At 40.3% G+C, this 23,848-nt stretch overlaps 2 protein-coding genes across 5 annotated transcripts in view; both read left to right on the forward strand.

Moving 5' to 3' along the window:
- Positions 1-23,848, forward strand: part of LOC308250810 (cytochrome c oxidase assembly protein COX16 homolog, mitochondrial) — an 84,698-nt gene that overhangs the window by 24,108 nt on the left and 36,742 nt on the right. For 2 of the 3 annotated variants that reach the window (XR_013960871.1, XR_013960872.1), the window contains one exon: positions 16,416-16,575. The exons of the other annotated variant lie outside the window; for it this stretch is intronic. The gene's annotated coding sequence lies outside the window, so the exon portion shown is untranslated. The remainder of the gene's footprint in view (positions 1-16,415; positions 16,576-23,848) is intronic. 3 annotated transcript variants of the gene reach the window in all.
- Positions 4,366-23,848, forward strand: part of SLC8A3 (solute carrier family 8 member A3) — a gene marked incomplete at its 5' end in the record, with an annotated part of 157,562 nt that continues 138,079 nt past the window's right edge. For both annotated transcript variants that reach the window (XM_080673468.1, XM_080673469.1), the window contains one exon: positions 4,366-4,560. The remainder of the gene's footprint in view (positions 4,561-23,848) is intronic.

Here is a 23,848-nt window from a genome sequence, read left to right on the forward strand (position 1 = left end):
CAAAAAAATGAGTGCTCTCCTCTAAGAACACAGAGAAGACAAGAATGTCTGCTCTCATCACTGCTACTCAAGGTTGAACTGGAGGTTGTAGCCAGGTCGATTAGGAGCGGGGAAAGGAAATAAGCATCTAGACTGGAAGCAAGTAAAATGACCTCTACTTGTAGATGCCATGATCCTGTAGGTGTAGAACATTCTAAGGAATCCACTAAAAACTATTATAACTAATGAGTTCAGCACTTATAGGTGTATTCACTTACAAGGGTGGCAGTAGGATTTGGTAGGACTCAACCTCAAGGGCAGAGAATGTTTCTTTTAATTACCCTGTCCAATCTTTTCTCTCTTTTCTTTCTCACAACCATACTTTCTGAGCTGACCTGCTGTGGAAGGTCTTTCCAAGCTCCTGGTAAGAAATTAATATGTTGATTTAAGGCATTGGTACCTTTTGCCTTTGAGCATTCAGTTTGCCATGGGAGCATTTCAGTTTATAATGCAGTTGATTGGTAATGTTACCGTTTTTGACTTCCCCAACCTAAAGAAAATTCAGCTTCCTGACACAAGGTATTAATAATGTAAAATGTACTGAAGGTTTCATAGAGAAGAGACAGTTTACACTGCGCACCATATAATGAATAGCTTAGGAAATCCTCTTTTTAAATGTTTCCCACAAAGTTCATCATGGGCACCCCATCCTCTTCTCACTTGGCCATTTTCCTCTATAGGGCCCAGCCTCGATGGATCCTGATTTTTCTGTTTCTGCATCTTCTCTTGCTCTTAACCAATACACTCCCAATGCATTCTTTCTCCCCCTAACTCATGACTTTCATATGCACAGCAAGTCAGCTTTTACCAGCTCCTGCAAAGCTCGGTGCCTCTCTCCAGATCCTCTGCACATAAGCTCCTTTCCATCGCAGCAACCATAGTGAGGAACATTATATTGTGTGCATTAAATATACATATATTTAGTATATATGTGTGCATTATCTTGGGGAAGTTATTTAGCTGCTTCTTGTTTCCTCATGTGGAAAATGGAAATGATAATAATAGTAGTTAATGTGATTTAGTTATGTAAGGCTCTTAGATCAATAACTGGCATAGAGAAAGCACTCAGTAACTGGCATAGCTATCATTATTAAATAGAAAAGGATTATTAGTGACAACAAAAGTTCTTATCCAAACGTCACATCTAAAATAGTACTTTAGCCCTAACTGGTTTGGCTCAGTGGATAGAGCGTTGGCCTGCGGACTGAAGGGTCCCACGTTTAATTCTGGTCAAGGGCATGTACCTTGGCTGTGGGCACATCCCTAGTGGGGGGTGTGCAGGAGGCAGCTGATCAATATTTCTAACTCTCTATTTATCTCCCTTCCTCTCTGTAAGAAATCAATAAATATATTAAAAATAAAATAAAATAGTACTTTAATAATACTGCCCAGCCATTTATTAAATTGATAGCAATTAATCCTGTGTGGAAAGATGTCTCTAAGTGATCTCATATATCCCTCCTGCAAACAGCTAAGTGCAGTGGGAAACCATGCAAACTAACAGACCTGAATTGGAATCTTGGCTCTGTCCATTTGTCAGATTGCAAACTGTGTAATTTTACACAAATTACATAACCCATTTGAGTTTCAGTCAACTCATCTGTGAATTGGAATTTTGTAGTTGTCTGTGTCAATTAGGCAAAGAAAAGATAGGTGATAAAATGGTAGCTATTATTATTATTGACTAGTAGATGGAAACTAATCTGTTTACAGATGGTAAATATTGTCAAGTCATTGCTTCAAATAATTCAGTGAAACAATTTTCTCTGGTTGTTTTTCTGCCTTTTGACCCTTAAATATTTAATCTGCTGGAAGCATTACAAAATGACAGATTGAAAATGGACAAAGGTTTCTGAGATGGGATTTCTGATTTCCTCTGGTGAATGGAGACTAAACTTTGAGGACTAAAAGGTTAAGAGGCCTAATTTTGGTCTGTGGTGCTCCCATCAGTAATCACCTTGGTGTGAGAAAGCCTTGGAGTCACTGCTTCATACCACCAGAGGGCGAGCTAAGGCTATACGACACTGAGTTTGGGACCTAGAGGATATCTTAGGGACTGTCCCAGATTTATGTCAGACCACAGGTCCCAAGGAGGGAATGGATTTCATAGGAAGGCCATCTTGTCTTGTGACACTGTGCTGTGTGTGTGTGCATGTGTGTGTGTGTATGTGTGTGCGTGTGTGTATGTGTGTGCGTGCGCGTGTGCGCTCTTCCTGGAACATGTAATAGGTAGAAAATCAGCATTCCCACCTTTTACCTTCCAACATATCTGGCTCCACTCCCAAATCCCAAGCCCCATTTCTTCCTCTCCTCTGTTCATGAGGAATGAGAACTTGGGAAAGAGAGGGTTCAGTTTTGAACTGCTTGTGGCTGGTGAAATAATCTTGAAATAGCTCATTAAAATTTTTAGTACCCAGATGGACCTATATTTCATTTCATATCCCAATCTATATCCAGAGAGATCCAAGTCCTGAAACCATTTATTCTTTTCTTATCTGTTATGACAAATGTTCCCCCAAACGCCCAAAGGAGTTGGTTTAATTTCACATTGCCATCCCCAGATCACCTACCATCTCTATGTGTAGGTCTCTCCCAAAGCCCGGAGCTGCTGCAGCAGGTAGATAATGAGGCAGGGGGAGGGGACAGTTAGAGGAGCACCAGCATAGAAGGGCTCTTCTCTTTTGGAGACTAGATTCCTGGCACTTGACGAGTCAGTTAAAGGAGAGTGAGTCTGAAGGTTCACAGGGAGGATTTTGCTGCCTGCTTCCCATATCTGCGAGCAGAGCAGACTTGGCTGCTCCGGCTCAGTCTGTGATCCCTGGAGGGAGGAGTTATATTACCATGGATGAGCCAAATTATATTGTGTTTTTCTGGGAATGGGAATCAACCCAAGCTTAACTCCTATTTCTGTAAAATGAAAAAGATAAATTAAAGGGTTAGATACCCTGATTCACCATGATTTGCACTGAATTTTGTGCTGGAAATGGGCTCACTTAAGCTCTCTTTGATTTCATCAACTAATGAATATTAGATTTAAATTCAGGTTTCAGCGTCGTTGCTCAAATCAGTTTTATGGTATGCTACAATGCACAAAAACACACCCGGACGCTAGGGATTAGGTTTCCGATAGGCATAAGGGTTACAGTAGGAAAATAAGTCCTTTGAAGAAAAAATACTGGAAACATTTATACTCTGAGGCTAGTCAGAACACTCAGGGAATGGTGTCCTCCAGGATGGCGTTTGTAGTGAAAAGGGCATAGTAGCAGCAATCAGGTCTATTATATTACAAAAGGCCTGAAATTTCTTGCTAAGAAAATCAGAATTAATATTGTATGCAAAAGCAGGAGGTTCCCGTCATTTATATCTTTTAGGTAACTTTCAACCGTGTTTAAGATAAGACTTGAAAGTTACAATGGTTTCTTTCCTTTTTTTTTTTTTCTTTCCGTATTTCACCCCATAGTCCTGTAGCCATGTGTTACTAGAGATTAGGAATTTCTCCTGTGGAGACCACTTAAGGACTACTTTAATAGATGGAAAGATGGTAAGAAAATAAACTAGATATGTTTCAGTGGCAAAAGAGAGGCCAAGACAAATGGAAAGATTTCAGGGCTACCGCGGGAAATGTTACTCTGTATCACCTGCACTCTATACTATTGATCTCAAATAATACTTGATAGGTGAGGCTTTCTGGGACTCACCCTGGCCAACCGCCCCTGTGGGGGTCTGTTTCCTAAGCTACCGATGTACTTTAGGCACACATTCATTTATGTGCCCATCAGATTGCTGGCTTCTTTAGGGCAGGCATCATATACCTTTTCATCTCTGTCTTCTGCGAGTCTTTTGATGACCTGCAAGAAGGTGTGTTGGATGGTTGTTGAATGAGTGGGAAATACATATTCATAAATGACTAAAGATTAAAGACTAATTGGCAGCAAAAGCACTAGCATTAACGAGTCAATGATATCAAGACAGTAGGCTGTTTGCTATCAATCAACCGAACCTTTCGTAGCACCTAAAAATAAAAATAAAAATTAAGCTTGTAAATTCCCCATCCCACAAATAGCCATAGGCTAGAGTGCTAGCTTTACAATAACTTTTTTTTCCTTGGCTGGTTTTATTGAGTGGCTAACAGGGCGTGTTTTCAGAAGACGTTACTCAAGAACTGGAACACGGGAAGTACTACTTTCTCTATCAGTTTGATGGTAAAGGCGATTAGGAATTCAAATCTCCAAATTCCAATTACACGCCGGCGTGCCGGAACCAAACCGTTCGTGCTGCCATTTCCGGGCGGATGTCTGATTATGTTACAACGGATCGATAGCTCAAGTCCGGCGGAGGTCCCTCCGGAGAGGACTGCGAGCTGAGAGGCTGAGTCCTTGTCCTGGACGGAGCTTGAGCCGCAGATATTGGGGCACCGCGCTGGGCCTGTTGGGCAGTTTGTCCTGGATCGGAGAGTGCGCCCGGCGCAAGAACAAGACTCTTGGCTACGGTGTCCCGATGTCGGTGACGGTGTTGGGAGAGGTGAGAGCCAGCGGGCTAGAGGAAGAAGCGTGCGTGCGTGCGGGACTCAGGAAGGGGCGGGGGCTCCGCTGGGTGGGAGCAGATTGCGCGGAATCTAACGCGGGTGGCTGAACCCTGGGAACCTGGCACCCCTGGGTGGTGGATGGATAGGGAGTTTTTAGACGGCCCTCCCTAAGGCCGAGAGACTCGCAGAAGGTAACTCAACATCAGAGCCAAATTTCAACCCAAGTCTGGTGATTACAGAGTCTGCATTTTGCAATTCTTACAGCGTGCAGCTTCTCAGGATCGCTGGGGCCAAACGCAGTTACTTAATAATTGTACAATTTAGGGTATCTCCATGCACCAGTTTCCTAGTTTATGAAATGGGCTTAATTCGTATTTCACATAGTTGTAAGGATATTTATAGGGTTTAGCGCAATGTCTGCTAAGCAGTAGAGACTCCCAAAGTGATAGCTGTGTTCTCCTTTTTGCTTCTATAACTCTTTGTACTTACCCTTAGTACGTTACCGCTCCCAGGATATTCAGTGATGTTCTTCATGTGTTCCTGTCCGATCTTCCCTGAGCGCCCTGAGAATGGGGACTCTTCCCATTGCTCAAGGGAACACATGTTAACACTGGTATAACTGGAAGGATTAGGCCTTGAAATCAGTTAGACCGAGTTGGAATCCAGACAGCTCCCTTTATTTGCTGTGTGATTTGGGCAAGTTGTTTGCTTTTGCAGTCCTTATAACAGCATAATTAGGATAAAGGTTTGAAACAGGAGGTAGGCCTTTCAGTCAAAATTAAGTTCAATTATACTAATGGGACCAAGGACATGGTCACTTCATTTTCACCATAAAATAGTCTGTTTGGGGGAAGGGTTATAAGCCTTATCTTTGATGTCCTGTCAAATATACTGATTGGCTTATGAGCACAGTTGGAGTCAGGCAGACAAAAGTATTGAATTCAATGATCTTACCCCAACAAAAGTACTAGAATAGAACATCATATTATTTATATATGCTTCATAATTACTGTAACATCTTCAAGGTAGATTATTTCTTCTGATAAATATTAGTAATTTTTATGGAATAACATACAGAAGAGTGTTTTTACAGTACCAGGTATACACTAATAGTTTTCTCCTTTTCTTTTCTATTAACATTCTCCCCTCACCCCCAATAATGAATTTTCTGCTTGAGCTTCTTCTCTACCTATTCCCTAAGTTTCCCTGAATGATATCATCAGTGACCTATCACTTTCTAAATTCAGTACTTTCTCATTTTTATTCACTCTGACTGTATATGCTACCAATGCTGATTTCCTGCTTTTTAAAAACTCTGTTGTCTTAATAAATCCGCTGTGCTTCTCTTTTTTTGCTAACTTGCCTCTCTCATTTTCCTTCATGTTTTTTTGGGGGGTCTGTCCATTAATATGTATTTTTTAGACAGAAAGTCAAAGGACCAAGATTTGCCCAAGACAGTAATTAAGGTATATGAGCAAGGATAGACAAATAGACATGACTAAAAATAATAGAGATTCCAGGAACTAAAGACCCATGTATGTCAATACCTGATTTATGAGAAAAAAATTAAGGCATTATAAAGTACTATGTAAAGGAAGATCTTTTAAATATCTAGTGTTGAGATAAAATATTCACATGGCAAAAAATAAAATCTTGACTTCTATCCCACACCACATAAAATCAATATTCCATTAGTTATATATCACATGTAAAAGGTTAAAAGATATATATATATATATATATATAAAATCCTAATATGCAAATAGACCGAACAGCAGAACAACCGAACAAGCAGTCGCTATGACGTACACTGATCACCAGGGGGTGTGCGGGGAACATGATGGGTTTTGGCAGCAGACGGCAGAGCACATAACATGGTGGGCATCGGCTGTGGTGGGATGGTGGAGCAGGTGAGCGGGGGTGCCACACCAGGGCGGGGCGCCGGTCACTGTCATTGGGGTGAGCCTCTGGTGGTAACTGAAAATTCTTTGCTCCCACGCACTGCGGTCCCGCCAGGCTCTTGCACCCCTGCTGGCGCCAGCCCCGCTTGCACCCGCTGCCAGCACCCAGCGCCAGCCCCCATCACTCAGCTTGGTCAGTGGGTGTGAGCAGCGGCTGGCGGCCCCGATTACCGCTCAGGGCTTCTTTACCTCCCCTGGCTCCTGAGGGGTGATCAGGGCCGGCAGCTGCTGCTTGCACCCACTGCTGGTGCTGGCCATCCTCATACCCGCTGCTGGTGCCAGCTCCAATCGCCCTGCACAATCAGCGAGTGCGAGTGGGGCTGGCGATCTCAGCGCATGGGAGCGGTGGTGGCGGGACCTGGGCTGCTGGCAGACAGAGTACTGGGGACCGCCGTGGGAAGGACTGGGCAGGGGCGAGGAGGATGGGCCGAAACCCACACCTGTGCCCATTGCAGCCTCGAGGCCCACAGTTCCTTTCAGGTGCACGAATTCATGCACTGGGCCCATAGTTTTTAGATAATAGTAGATAATCTATTCAATGCAGAAACATAATTCTTAGGTGTAACATAAAATCATCGTAAAATAAAATATTGGTAAGTGTACAGTTAAAATTAAGAACTGATGCTTACCAAAAGATAACATAAAGAGAGAGAAAAGACAAACTTTATATTGGGAGAAGATATTTGCCACATATGCAATCAATAAAGGGCTTGTGTCCAGAAAGTAAAATGAACTTATAAATCAATAAGTAAAAGGACAGAGTTTCACAAAGGAGGATATCCAAATGGCCAAAACAAATGTGGAAAGAGTTCAGCCTCATTAATCAGAGAAAGAAATGCAAATTAAAACCACATTGAGATACCACTACACAGCTGACAGAATGGCTAAAATTTAAAAAGGAGAAAAAGCAGGAATCAGCAAGGATGTGGAACAACTAGAACTTTCACACACTGCTAATGGAATATAAATTGGTACCATTAATTTGGAAACTGAAATATGAGCCTGTGTATCAAGACACATAATAAGACTGTTCATAGCTGCATAATAATAATTCATAGCAATAAAAAACCAAAATCACCCAAATATCCATTATCAGCAGAATGAAAAAAATAAATTTATACAATGGAATCCTTTACAACAATGAAAATAAAAGAACTGTAGCTATATGCAATAACATAGATGAATTTCACAAGTATAATAGGGAGTGAGAAAGTCAAATATGAAAGAATATATGAGTTCCATTTATAGACATATCAAAAATAAACTACTGTGTTTAGGGATTCATGGTAAAATTATGAAGAAAAATAGCAATTACTATATATGTCACAATCATGTTTATCTTTTGGGAGAGGTAGGAGATAGGCATTCATGAAGGGTTATATGGGAATTGAACTAGGTCAGGCCAAATCTGGCCTTTCTTCTGTTTTTGTCAATAAAATCCCTTATTGAACACATCCATATCCTTTTGTTTACTATTGTCTGTCACTGCTTTTGCTACAACAGAATTAAGCAGTAGTGACAGAGTTCATATATCTGCAAAGCCTAAAACATTTACATCTGGCCCTCTACAGAAAAAGTGTGCTAACCTTTGCTCTGGGTGATGGTTACATGAGTGTGCTTTGTGATCATTCATTGAGCCTTACAGTTTTGACATACACTTTTTTGTTTGTATTTTATATATCACAATATTTTAAGAATTAAAAAGCAGTGGAATGCAGTAAGTGTTCTAATGCAAACATTTTCAAATCACTATGGAAGCACAACAAAGGCTCAGCAGGCTTAAAGTGTAAAAGAATGAGGAGGTCTGGCCCGGGTTGCTCAATGGTTGAGCATTGACCTATGAACCAGGAAGTCATGGTTTGATTCCCTGTCAGGGCTTAATCCTCAGTAGGGGGCGTGCAGGATGATCAATGATTCTCTCTCATAATTGATGTTTCTATCTCTCTTCCTTCTTCTCAATTAAAAAAAGAAACTGTGTTTCTTTAAAAAAAAAAAAAAAGCATGAGGAGTCCCAGAGGAAGTGATTGTGAAGCTGAGTCTGGAAGCATGAATAGGATTGTCCCAGCTGCCTGAAATAGGGAAGGACGTTAGCAGCACAGGTATCAACATGTATGCCCGCAAGAGGTGTGAGAGAAGAGAGCATGTTTTGGAGAACAGATATGGTTCAGTATGGTGGCACGGGAAGAATGCTAGGAAATGAGGCTGAAGAGGCAGCTGGGACCTTGACAACAAAAGTGATAGGGTATGTCATATTTACAGGTTTAGAGCTGACTTTGTGGAGGTGGTGAGGATTAAAAGGCATCAAGCAGAGATGTGAAAAACTCAAGCTTACATTTTATTAAGATGATTTTGACAACAGAGGATGGGTAGGAAGAGGATAGCACTGCAAGTGGGGAAAAGCAACTAGAAGACTGTTGTGTTTCCTAGAAAGAAGCAGTTTTAATAGGCCCTTATTCTTGCAGCACATGCCAAGGCCATTTAAAAGCCACGTTTGCATTCTGCTATGACTGATCACTGCTGCTGTACTGAACTGTTTATCTCAATATATCCCTCACGTCTTGCTCAGTTTGGATTTTAACTTATTCAGCAGCTAATCTTTACCTTGCTTGATCTTGATCTTGCATGATCTGATGCATGATCTTGACTTCTCAAATATGACTTTGACACTTCTCAACACTTAAATACATTAGTGTATGTAAAAAGCTTAGAACACCATTTGGTACATAATAAGTTTTTTTACAGTATTATAATTTTGCTGATACAGTATTATAATTTTGCTGACCTGATATTAAACATCAAACCAGACGTTGAGCTCAGACTTTTCATTTTTTCCAGACGTACTCAAGAGTATGTGTGTGTAAGACTACTAAAGATTGCGGGTGGGGGGGGGCGGAGATAAAGGAATTTGCATTTCATTTGTACCAACAGCTTAGAGTTTCAGGGTATACAATTTCTTTCTAAAAGTTTCTCAAATATTTCCAGGTTGAACTTACTCTCTCTTCTCATTCTTTACTCATCCCACGATTCCAATCTTCATGAATGCAGAGTATTTTAGCAATCTGTTTCTTCAACTTTAGTTCTACTGTAGGTGGCTCAAAAATTGATGTACACTTGTCATTCATTGTCTGTCTCTTTTCAGTAAGAATGAATTACTTTCTTCTGGGAAAACTTCAGGCCTGGTGTTCATTTGTAGTGAGTGGGTGTAAAGTTAGAGAACTTCTTCACTCCCATGATGGTAAAGAATGTACTACCAGAGACCCACATGATATTTATTCTACTGCATAATCCCAGGATAAATAATTTCATTCATGAGTAATTCTTACTCTTTTCACTCCACAGGACTCGGTAGCTGACTTACTATGTTATAATTATAATCCCTGTTGATATTCAGTTTCTTATGTGGAATAGTAAATAATTTAAATTTCTACCAAATTAACAGTTTGACCATAGTTATTCTAGTGGAGTATTCCTGGGGAGAAGAATGGGAAAAGTGGTTTCTAAGAGGGAGAGGTGACATTCTTTTCTCTGCAGACATTTCTAAAATGGCAGATAGCTCAGTGAATGTGGCTCAGTGGTTGAGCGTTGAACTATGAACCAGGAGGTCACGGTTTGATTTCCGATCAGGCCACATGTCAGAGCTGTGGGCTCACTCCCAAGTAGGAGGCATGTAGGAGGCAGCCAATCAATGATTCTCTTTCATCATTGATGTTTCTGTTTCTCCCTCTCTCTTCCTTTCTGAAATCAAAAAATATATACATTTTTTTAAATGGCAGATATTCTTTTGTTCCCTATACATTTTTGTTTAAAATATTTTTGTAATAAAGAGTGTGACTGCATTTTTTGATGTTTGACTGGCATCTTTTAAGCCTCACCTTTCCCTTTCCCTGCTTTGTCCCACATATGGGCACACCGATAAGAAAGCCCAAGTGATCTTTCTTTGTGCCTCTGGAAGTTTAAACCATGCACGGGAACCTTTGTTTGAGTCACCCTCCCTGGTCACCATAAAAACCCCAAGCCAATCTTCTTTTCCTGCTCTCTCAAGCCATTTTGGGGCCTGTTTGGAGCCACCCTGCTCTCATTATATGAGTAATACATCTTTTCATACCTTCTTGGTGTGTGTATATATACATTGAAACCAGATTTTGAGATCTTTGGCTTGAATAGAGTCCATTCCTACACTGTATCTGCAATGATTTTTATTAAATATTTAATGTATACAAAAGAATATTTTATGATTAAAGTATAAAAGTAGCAATTTTGAAAAATACTAGACCTATCACCAAACCTAAGAAATAGAACATTACCTATATATTTGAAGTGCTTTTCCCTGATTTCATGCCTCACCCTCCATAAACCATCCCCCAGTTAATCAGGGTATTAATTACCATGGATATTTGGTTATTTGATTATCACTCCCCTTATTTTATTTTTACTTTTTAACCACAGATGTAAGTATTCCTAAATTATATATTGTTTTGTTTTGCATGTTTATTAACTAATATAGATGAAATCATACTGTGTATACTATTTGGGTACTTTTTCTTTTCAATACTACTTTTGAAAGTTTTATTCATGTTCATTCATGTAGGTGAATGCATTCATTTTCTCTATTATGTTGTATGTCCATTGTATTAATATATTACAAGTAACTTATGGATTCTTCTTTCAGTAGAGATTTGAATTTTTTCCCTATCTTTTGATCTTACATGTAATATTGCTATGAACAAGAGCACATAAGGTCTGATGAAAATTTGCAAGAGTTTCTCCAGCATGTTTGGCCAAGAGTGGAATTTCTGGATTATACAATATCCTCAGTTTTAATTTTATTTAATGGTGACAAATTGATTTCCAAAGTGGCTGTAAAAATTGACATTCCAATTTTTTAGTTGTTGTTAATCCTCACCCAAGTATATTTTTTCCATTGATTTTTAGAGAGAGTGGAGGGGAGGGAGGAAGGGGAGAGGGAAACATTGATGTGAGAGAGACGCATCGATTGGTTGCCTCCCACAGGTGCCCCAACTCCTGGAGGTGGGGGGTGTAGAGGGGCAGGGGTGCGGGGATCGAGCCTGCAACTGAGCTATGTGCCCTTGACTGGGAATCAAACCGAGACCCTTCGGTCCACAGGCCAGTGCTTTAACCACTGAGTAAAACTGGCCAGGGTGGCATTCCAATTTTATATTTGACTGTTTGGATAAATAATTTTCCTAGCACCATTTATTTAAAGGTTCTTAATTCACTGATCCATATTATCGCCTCTCTCATAAGTCAAGTTTGCATATTCAGACGTTCCTTGATTTACCATAGGATTATGTCCTAATAAACCCAATGTAAGTTGAAATTGTCACAAGTCGAAAATGCATTTAATACACCTAACCCACTGAACATCATAGTTTAGGCTCAGCCAGTTTCTACTTTCACACCATTGAAAAGTCAAAAATTTGTAAGGTATGCTGTCTGTACATGCGGTCTGTTTTCAGAGTTCTCTATTCTGACTGATTTATTTGTCTGTTTTTGTCTCTTTCTGTACAAGTACAATTTGGGCTTGTGAATGTGGCTTAGTTATAAGCCTTGATATCTAATAGAAAAATACTTGCACTTTATTATTTTTATTCCGGAGTTTCCTAACTATTCTTGGTCCTTTGCTCTTTGATAGAAATTTTAGAAACAGCTTATTGAACCACTAACCAAAAAAAACAAACCAAAGCAAACAACAACCAAAAACTTGTTACACTTTTAATGGGATTGAATTGAATCTATAAGTCAATTCAGGAGGAGCATTTGAGGATTATTGACATATTTTTGCAGTCTTGAATCTACCTATATATAAATATGGCATAACTCCCCATTTGTCGAAGTCATCTTTATTGTCCTTAAAGAAAGTCTTCTTGTTTTCCCCAGGAACGGCTTGCATAGTTTTAATTAGATTTATTTCTAGCTACTTCATTTTTATATGCTATTGTAAATGTAATCTTTTCCTAAATTAGGTTTTACATTTAAAAAGTTGTGTTTTGATGACTATATAAAATAAACTGACTTGTATATCTTGGTTTTGTTTCCAAATTCAGTTAACAAAACTTCAGAGAGTTTACAAACTCATTCCAATAATTTATCTATAAATTATTTTGATTTTTCTCTGTTTCTCTAAATAATATTTTTTTAAAGCTTTAAAAAAAATGATTTTAGGGAAAGAGAGGAAGGGAGAGGGAGAATGAGAAACATGGATTGGCTCCCTCCAGCATGTCCCCTATTGGGGTCGAGCTGCAACCCGGGCATGTGCCCTAACTGGGAATCGAACTGGCAGCCTTTTGCTGCACGAGATGATGCCCAGCCAGCTGAGCCACATTGGTCAGGGCTCTAAATAATAACAGTTTTGATTCTTCCTTCCAGGCCTTGCATCTTTTAACTCTTTTTCTTGCCTTTAACTGGCTAGAACCTTTAGTACAGTGCTGTATAGACATGTCTTGTTCCTGATTGTGAAAAAGAAGGTTTTACCATAAAGTAAGTATATAGACTTTTTGTAGATTCTCTACATTGACTGATGGTGATCCTGAGGTGCCCTTTGGTTGCCTGACAATGAAACAGTTGGGACTGGGGACACTTCCTCTCCCAGTTCAGCTGGAGGAGTAAGCCTGAGCCTAACCTTTCCAGGACTGGATACTCTTCTTCTTCCCCAAGGTGCCTGAATCGAATTTCCCTGAGATCATCAGTAAACATGAAAACATATGACCATACAAAGACTTGAACACAAATGATCATGGTGGCATTTTTCACAATAGCCAAAAAGTGGAAACAACCTAAATGTCTATCACCTGGTAAATGGATAAATAAAATATGGTATAGTCATACAAGAGAATACCATTTGTCAGTAAAAAAGAATGAATTACTGACACATGCTACAACATGGATGACTACAAAACCATTATTATACTCAGTGAAAAAAAGCCAGCCACAAAAGAACACATTGTATTATTCTATTTATGTTAAATGTCCAAAAAAGGCAAATAGGTTAGTGTTATCTAGGGTTGGGAATGGGAATGGAAAATGGCTGTAAATGAACATGAGGTTTCTTTTTAAGTGATGGAAATGTTCTAAAATTAGGTTGTGGAGGGGTGTTTGTACAACTCTAAGTTATAGTAAAAAGTTCGTTTATACACTTAAAATAGATTAATGTTATGGTATGTAAATTATATCTTAATGAGGCTGTTTAAAAAAATGATCAATAAAAGCAGCTGAAGTTTCATGATAATTATCTGACTGACTGGTTTCTAAACCTAGCTGTCTTGGTGTCTAGGTCCTGACTGATTATTCCCTGCATAGAGGCTGCTCTGATGCTTGCATGGATGTTAGGATAGCAAAGGGGCAGAAGATCATGGCAAACAAATTACTGAACTGCTGCCATCTATTCAATTGCTTGCTAACTATACTTTCTACACTAAAGGCCATTCCTATTCTTCTATAATAATAAAAGTGTAATATGCTAATTAGACCGGATAGCCGAATGACCTTCCGACATCCTTCTGGATGAAGCCACGGTGGCGGGGGAAGAGGCAGAGGTGGTTAGGGGCAATCAGGCAGGCAGGCAGAGTGGTTAGGGGCTATCAGGCAGGCAGGCAAGTGGTTAAGGGTGATCAGGCAGGCAGGCAGGCAGGCGAGTGGTTAGGAGCCAGCGGTCCCAGATTGTGAGAGGGATGTCCAACTGCCAGTTAGGCCTGATCCCGCAGGAATCTCTGTGGGATCGGGCCTAAACCGGCAGTCAGACATCCCTCGAGGGGTCCTGGATTGTGAGAGGATGTAGGCCGGGCTGAGGGGGACTCCCCCCCCCCCCCCGCCACCCCCTGTGCGTGAATTTCATGTACCAGCCCTCTAGTAAATAATTATAAGCCTTATAGCAAGGCTATAGAGTACACATCTCCCTGTTCCCCATTGTAGTACCACACCTCCATCCAACAGTGCTCTGGCCCCTGCTTATCTCTGCATTGGATTATGAGAAAAAAGGAGGAATTGGACCTTGTCTTGCCGAAATGTTCCAAGTTTCCCCCTAAAACAAGACAAAACAAAAACCCCTGTTATGTATATGCATATCAGATATCACTATAGCGTTTGCCCTCACCTACTTCTTTAAAATTTTTTTAAATGGATTTTTTTTTAAGAGGAGAGGAGAGGGAGAGAGAGAAAAACATCGATGTGAGAGCAAAACATGGATCAGCTGCCTTCTACACGTTCCCTACCTAGGATTGAGCCAACAACCTTTTGGTGCATGGGATGACAACCAACTGAGCCACACTGTCCAGGGCTCACCTACTTCTTTTTTTTTTTAAAATATATTTTATTGATTTTTTACAGAGAGGAAGGGAGAAGGATAGAGAGTTAGAAACATCGATGAGAGAGAAACATCGATCAGCTGCCTCCTGCACACCCCCTACTGGGGATGTGCCCGCAACCAAGGTACATGCCCTTGACTGGAATCGAACCCAGGACCCTTCAATCCGCAGGCCGATGCTCTATCCACTGAGCCAAACCGGTTTCGGCGCTCACCTACTTCTAATCCTAGTTTGCAAATAACATTGTTATTATGGTGGACATAGAATGATTGAAATTTCCCCCATCTATTGAGGGGATTATCTTATATTTCTCCTTTAAGATGTTAATGTGATGAGTTACACAGATTAATTTTAGATTAGCTTTCTAATCCAATCCTCTCTTCATGAGACAAACCCAGCTTGGTCAATGTAGCAGACTGTTGGTGCCCCACCCAGATCTCCTGGGGTCCTTTTTACCATTTTTGTATACCCACCCCCCAGCTGCTGCCAGTGATGCTGCTAACAGGTCATACTCTCATGGTTCTCGGAAGACTTGCCCCTCTTCAACTGAAATTGCTTCACTAGACGATACTTACTTAGATGATCCTGTGGTGATCCTAGAAATATCGGTGGGTAAGACATCTTGTGGGATCTCTAGAAAGCATCAGAAGGAGAGTTGCAGTGGAGATGTCAACCAGCCACACTCACTGGTTACCACAGTGCTGATAAATGGGCTCATGAATTGAGGAGCCACAATGGCAGAGATAAAGGCTATACATGGGCACAAAAGCATGACATCCCTCACCAAAGCTGACCTAGCTACCACTGCCACCATACCTGCCAGCAACAGAGTCTGATACTAAGCCTTTGATCATGCATGAATCCTTGAGGAGATCAACCAGCCACTTAGTGGCACTTGATAACATAAGACCCCTTGCACCCTGGAAAGGACAGCAATTCATTTTGAATAAGATTGACATGTTTTCTAAGTGTGAGTTTACCTTTCATATCTGCTTTGAAAGTGGTTAGCACCTCTACTCGGGCTCACAGAGCATCTGATTCACTGACATGGGATCTTTCACATATTGTCACTTCAGATCAAGGGACTAAATTTATGAAAAAAGATTCAGTAGTGGGCACATGCCTGTGTGATTCACTGGTGCTGCTACATTCCACATCATTCATACGCTGCTAGCCTGATAGAGCAACGGAATGGCCTCTACGAAACACAGCTGAAGCAACAGCTTGGAGATGATACCCTACAAACATGGAGCACTATCCTTCCAGATGCAGTATGAAGGTTAAAGCAGAGGTTAGCAAACTATGGTTGAGAGGCCAAACGTGGCTTGCTGCTATTTTACAAACTTTTTGTTGGAACATAACCACACTCATCATCTACATATTGTCTATGGCTTCTTTCAAATTGTGATCAACCAGAATCCTGGAGAAGTTGTAAAAGAATGGACTGAACCTAATGTGCACAGCAAGTGGACCTGAGTGGTACAAGGGGTGGAGCAAAGCAGACAATGTTGGTGCTCTGTCTAGATTTTCTGGGTCTCATATTGATTCTGTGTGCCCACTCTTCTCCAGGTGCCTCACGTGATGCTACTAATGGCTCACACCTGCAACATTTTCTGGAGGCTTTCCCTTAGTAGATTGGAGCAACATCACCAGGAGGTGTCTGGAAGTTATGCACCACTCATCCCTGTAACAGTCAGTAAACAGTGACTGCCTAAAGCCTGATATGGAGGTACAAAAGCCTCACATCCTTGTCGCAATGTGCAAAGACTGTGGTGTGTTATAGGCATTAGAGCTCCTGGAGATTTCAGGCTGAGGCTACACCAAGCATGTCAAACTTGCGGCCCGCGGGCTGCATGTGGCCCACAATGAATATTTTTGCGCCCCCCCCCCCAATATAACGGTATGTAAGAAACATTTTAATAAAAATTTCATAATTTAATTTTTACACTATTCTGTTATACATACTTATTAATAATGAACTCCAATGTTCGCTAATGACTGATTACTATAATCGTGTTGCATTCATTTCCCTTATGTGCCTTACGCGCAGGTGCACCATTTCTCTCCACTTAATACTAGCAGTGAATATTTTAGCAGCCGATTGCCATGTCATTAGTCTTGGACTGACTTGTTTGGTGTGCGCAACAGGAAATATTTCGCTTTCGGAGAACAAGAAAAATAGGTTTATGTGCGTTATGCTTATTAATTTGTGCAGTTATTCAGTGTCTGGTAAGTTAATGTTCAAGAAAAAATATTAATTTTTATTAAAATGTTCTATTATTTTATGTTAACGATTACTCACTTATTTCAGCCCTTTGTATTCAGCATGTCTTTATTGAAATAAACCCACGTTTCTTTGAAAATTGAAGCTTTTGTTTTTTTCTGGCCCACATAAACTTAAACCTTGTTTATTTGGCCTGTGTTAGCCTTTGAGTTTGACATGCTTGGGCTACACCGAGCTGAAACCACATCTGTGGTTTCCCCTCATTCCCTTACAATTTCTTTTTTATTTTTATTTTTTGGTAAGTATAGTTATGAGGATGGACTATAAAAGATGCTGTTGATATGCTGATTGGTCTAAAACATGCAGCCCATGATTGTGTTTGGCCCAAGATATCTCATGTAATTATGTTATTTCTCCCTTTAAAAACTTGATTATATTTTTTCTGCTTTTGTAAAGTTTATTCTGTTTCTCCCCTAATGTCTAAAGATGGAATGCTTAGCTCGTTAATGTTGAGCCTCTTTTGTGCTTACTTAGGAATATATAATTTTCCTCAAAATAAGACTTTAGTAGTATCTCACAAGTACTGAGATGTCAACCAGCCACACTCACTGGTTACCACAGTGCTGATTAATGGGCTCATGAATTGAGGAGCCAGGATGGCAGAGATAAAGGCTATACATGGGCACAAAAGCACTGAATATGACTTTATCATTCAGCTCTAAGAAGTTTCTGATTTTCATTTTGACATTTTTTAACCCACAAATAAAATTTCCAAATACATGGCAATATTTCTACTTGTCTGTTGTTATTGATTTTTAACTTAATTTTATGATTGTCAAGTAAGTGTTCTATATGATATGAATTGCTTGAAATTTATTGTGATTTGTTTTATGAACTATCATGAATATTTTGTGCTTGAAATGAATGTATATTCTGCTGCTGTTGAGTGTGGTGTTCTATACTTATCTTTTTCATTAAGCTTGTTAGTTGTGTTGTATAGATTTTTTTTTAAAATATATTTTATTGATATTTCACAGAGAGGAAGGGAGAAGGATAGAGAGCTAGAAATATCGATGAGAGAGAAACATCGATCAGCTGCCTCCTGCACACCTCCCACTGGGGATGTGCCCGCAACCCAAGTACATGCCCTTGACCGGAATCGAACCCGGGACCCTTCAGTCCGCAGGCCGACGCTCTATCCACTGAGCCAAACCGGTTTCGGCTATAGATTTTTTTTATATCCTTATTTCTTGGTCCTTTTAATTTACTGTGAGGAAATTAAGTTAAAATCTTCCTTTAAGATGGTGAATTTGTTCATATATTATGAGACTATGTTATTAAGAGCATAAGTTTAGAACTGCTATATTTTCCTGATGAATTAAAGTTTTTATTTTTATGTAGTGGCCATCTTTATCACTAGAAATACTTTTTTGCTTTAAAATCTCATATTTTGTATGATATTAGTATAGCTACACAAGATTTCCTTGTTTAGTATTTTCCCCATGTCTTGACTTTTAGACTTTCTCTGTTCAAATGTTTTGGGTGAGGCACTTACAAAGAGCATAGAGTTGGATTATTTTTAATCCAGTCTGACAATCTTTGACTTCTAATTAGTTTAGACAAATTCCATTTATTAGGATCAGTTTTACATTTGATATGGTAGATTATTTTATTATAAAAATATTCACTGACCTTTCCTAATAGCTCCTCCTTACAAGGCCCCTCTCTTCTAGGCCTGCTCCTGTTAAAGTATTATACTTCTAACCCCATTAATACATAAGTATGTTAATAGGCTTGGCCATGTGATTGATTGATTTCTTTTTTAGCAATTAAAAGTTAGTATAATTAAATGTGCTACTTCTGAGTCACATTGTTGTTCTGAGTTGCTCTCTGCTACAGTAATGTGGTGTTCCAGACTGAAGCAATAGCTTGGGTCTTGGTCCGAGATTGAATATCTAAAGCCAACTGAAGACTGGCATGCAATGTGAGTGAGAAGTAAATCTTAGATTCTGTAAGGCTATCCTGCATTTGCTCCATAGCAATTTTGAAATTTTGGTGGGCAAATATTGCTAAAGCCCTCCATATTTGAGGTGAGGAATGTTCCTTGATTCAGTTACTCTACAGAGAGTTGAGGGATTTCTTGTTCCATTGTTTGTTGTGGCCCTGACTCTGCCTTCTGGAAAAAATTTCCTTTTCCTTTGTCCTTCTTGACCACATCTGAAATAGAGGGCAACAGAACCTCCTTTTGGATCGTGGTTTTCTTAGTGCTTTTCTTGCCCTACTTCCTCTGGCAATAAAACTACCCAAAACTCAACAGACTTCCTATCTATTTTATTCCAATCAGCTGTATGTACCAGATCCATATCCATAGTTTTTTATAAGATGTACTTTCTTGGGGTGTTATATTTCTCTTTTCTCACATACATATATTCTAATTACCAACCCCTTTAATACCAAGTGATTTGGGTCTATTAGAGGTCACTGGGGAAGATACATAAGTTGTTTTATCTGAATAAGCAATTTTTTGGGTACCACACCCTAATTTGGTTTTTGCCCGGAAGTCCTAAATCCATCTAATGGTTTTCACAAAGTTATAATGGACACACCTTTAATTTGACCTCTGCTTCAAAATTGTGTTACAATTAGCTTTTGTTACTCAAAGATTTTATTACACTTAATTTTTACATTTTGGGGTGGTAAGGTAGTGGTGGGTTTTTGTTTTTTTTCATCTCTGAAAGTCCATGGATTTTTATATTTTCTATTATCTTTATTACTGTTTGCAAACATACGAATTATTTTCTGAATTCAGGAAATGGTCAAAGGCTATCAACAGTTACCAACATTACTAGTAAAGTTTTGTTTTCCAACTTCTTCCCCTAGATACTTCTGGCTCTGTAATCTTGGACAAGTTACTTAACCTTTTGTGTATAGGTTTCTTTAGTTTACTAGTATAATATTGAGTTAGTAATAATACTATCTTCTTCAGAGGGATTTTTGAGGATTTAAAGTAATAATCCAAGTAAACCCTTAGAACACTCTTTGGCATGTATAAGTGATTCCTACTATAATTATTACTACAGTGTAAGCACTTCAGTTTGCATTCCTTGCTGTAGACAGAACTCCATCCCTCCACCATTAGATAGATTAAGCCAGACAATCAGATCAGATCATAACAAGAGAGCAGCTGTGCTTTCTGGGTTATTCTGCCCTAAGCAATTCTGCACAGGGACATCAATCATCCAGCCCATGTTGAGCTAAAGTGTGGCCAGTCCAATTACTTTTTATAGTCTCTATTCTAAAGGGAAGATCCTGCCTCACATCCTTCCTGCAGTTTTCAGTTTCCTGGCTCCAGATATCCTGCACATAATTAACTAAAAAGGAACGAGCAACACTTGCAAGGTAGTGCTCTCTAAATTCACACAAGCAAGCAACAGCATTTTCCCACCTTCACCATCCACCTCCAAAGAAGTTACAGTATCTCAGACATATTTCTGATTCAAACACACTTGAGAAGCCCCATCTCTCCCCTTCCTCCCCCCCCCAGAAAAAAAAGGTAAAATCAACTCTAAGTCAAGACTGGAAAAAAGTTGGCAATTTATAAAAGATTCCCAAAGAATCCTAAAACCTGGCTTTAAATAATCATATCTAGATATAAATTTAGATTATAAATAAAACTAGAGACCTGGTGCACGAAATTTGTGCACGGGGGGTGGGTGTCCCTTAGCCCAGCCTGCACCGTCTCTAATCTGAGACCCCTCAAGGGATGCCTGACTGCCTGTTTAGGCCCGATCCCATAAATGGGCAGTCACACATCTCTCTCACAATCCAGGACTGCTGGCTCCCAACCGCTCGCCTGCCTGCCTGCCTGATTGCCCCTAACTGCTTCTGCCTGCCAGCCTGATCACCCCCTTAACCACTCTCCTGCCAGCCTGATCGACGCCTAACTGCTCCCCTGCCAGCCCGATTGCCCCTAACTGCCCTCCCCTGCCGGCCTGGTCACCCCCAATGGCCCTCCCCTGCAGACCTGGTCCCCCCCAACTGCCCTCCCCTGCAGGCCTGGTCCCCCCCCCAATTGCCTTCCCCTGCTGGCCTGGTCCCCCCCAACTGTCCTCCCCTACAGGCCTGGTTCCTCCCAACTGTCCTCCCCTGCAGGCCTGGTCCCCCCCAACTGCCCTCCCCTGTAGGTCTGGTTCCTCCCAACTGTCCTCCCCTGCAGGCCTGGTCACCCCCAACTGCCCTCCCCTGGAGGCCTAGTCACACCCAACTGCCCTTCCTTGCAGGCCTGGTCCCTCCCAACTGCCCTCCCCTTCTGGCCATCTTGTGGTGGCCATCTTGTGTCCACATGGAGGCAGCCATCTTTGACCACATGGGGGCAGCCATCTTGTGTGTTGGAGTGATGGTCAATTTGCATATTACCCTTTTATTAGATAGTATGTACATATATAATTTTAGCAGAAGAGAGTCTACTTCCCATAATATCTTAAAATCAGCTCTTTTCACTGTATTACTAATATATTTGATGTCAATACATTTACAATATTGTTTTTCTGGTTTATTGTATTCTTCTGTATGAATGTAACAGTTGCCTATACTTGACATCTGGATTGTTTTCTGAGACTCCCCAAGACAACAGTGATGTTATAAACACTCATAAATTAAATTCGGAGAGCAGGTTTATTTGTTTACCTTGGGTTTTTTTTTTTTTTTTTTTTTTTTTTTTTTTTTTTTTTGATGTAATTGTAAGTCTTTCCCACCTTTGGAAATAATCCATTTGTAAGAAAGAAAATCTTAAAATATCCTAATTTGAATGTCCCATTTATTTCCAGTTAGAACTTAATTGACACAAAGACTATTACTTATAATATCTACAATGTGTCTTATACTTTACATTCTTAAATCACCCAACAGCCATTTGTGCTGTATTATTATCCTCATTTATAAAATGAGGCTCAAAAAAATAAAGTAGTATATGTTCAAGGTCACAGATGATTAAGAGCAGAAAATTTGAATTCTTTCTGGTCAGACTTCAAAGTTCAGGAACTTTCTAACACCATATTCCTGAAGAGATAACATAATTTAATTTTTTATAGATCCAAAAGTATGTTAGGTGCAGTAAAGAAGATGACCATTTAAAACTGTCAGTGAATGAATTTGTAAAATGAGTCATCATTCACTAAAAATAGATGGAAATTAAAATGTTTAGTTATAAAGTAGATGAAATCAAGAGATACTTCTCTAATTTCCTTTGATCCTGAAAATGCACAATTTGTACCATCTACTTGGAGATGGATGCCTGCTCAGGCTAAACTCCATGCTCTTCCTCAGTGCCTGTCCCAAGTTCTTTGAGAAGTCTCTAATCATGAATGTAACTCTCTGTTCTTATACTGTACTAGAGGCCTGGTTCACAAAATTCATGCACTCGGAGGGGGGGTTCCCTCAGCCTGGACTGCACCCTCTCACAGCCCAGGAGCCCTCAGGGGATGTCCAACAGTTGGACATCCTTAGTGCTGCAGCATCTTTAAGCCATCAGTTGGACACCCTTAGTGCTGCCGCAGAGGCACGAGAGGCTCCCACCAACGCTGCTGTGCTAGCCAGCCATGAGCTCGGCTTCTGGCTGAGTAGCGCTCCCCCTGTGGGAGCACACTGACCACCAGGGGACAGCTCCTGTGTTGAGTGTCTGCCCTCTGGTGGTCAGTGCGTGTCATAGCGACCAGTTGTTCTGCTCTTCAGTCGATTTGCATATTGGCCTTTTATTATATAGAATAAGTTAACCTTTCCCCACTAGGCATTGACGGAAACATAAATACTAATGCCAACATGTTTTAGATTTAACAGAGAAAATATTTGAAGAGTGTGCCACATTCTCTGTATGTAAGGTATCGTAGGATATAGATTCTGGTTGGTTCCTTTTTGTCCACTCTTTGATCTAAGTCTGTCCACCTTTTGGAGAGATCAGCTTCTACCAGTTGAAAGATAAATGCAATGCGTCCTGTTCACCCAGTTTGTCAACTCCTGAAATGGAATTTGTCAGTTTGTAGTTTTGCATTACTACAGTATTGCGGCTGCCCTTCAGAAAAGTTGAAACTCTCACTCTCTGGCCACCCTGGGCAGGTATCAATTAGGATAGGTTTACTTGCAAGAAAGGGTGCCTTAAACCATAAGAAATGTTCTTGATTCTTTTTTTAATATATGTTTTCACTGATTTTAGAGAGAGAGGAAGGGAAAGGGGTAGTGATAGAAACATTGATCGGCACATCCCCTACTGGGGATTGAGTCCTCAACCTGGCATGTTCCCTGACCAGGAATCGAACCAGTGACCTCTTGCTTCATGGGTCAACACTCAAGTACTGAGCCATACTGACCAGGCAAAATGTCCTTGTTTCTTAAGAAAGATATTCAAAGTGGGCAGTTCCAGAAATGATTGGCAACTCAAAAATGTCATCAACAGCCCTAGCCGGCTTGGTTCAGTGGATAAAGCATCAGCCTGCGGACTAAAGGATCCCAGGTTCGATTCCTGCCAAGGGCACATGCCCGGGTTGCAGGCTCGATCCCCCTCCACCCCCCGCCCACAGGGGACGTGCAGGAGGCAGCCAGTCAATGATTCTCTCTCATCATTGATGTTTCTATTTCTCTATCTCTCTCCCTCCCTCTCTGAAATCAATAAAAAAATATTAAAAAAAAAAGAATATTAAAAAATGTCATCAACCATCCAGTCACGAGATGGCTAACACAGCTCTAGGCATTAGCTCTTCACATTATTTTTAAAGGTGAGAAAAGC

Source organism: Plecotus auritus (genome assembly GCF_963455305.1).
Source record: "Plecotus auritus genome assembly, chromosome: 1".
Classification (NCBI taxonomy): Eukaryota; Metazoa; Chordata; class Mammalia; order Chiroptera; family Vespertilionidae; genus Plecotus; species Plecotus auritus.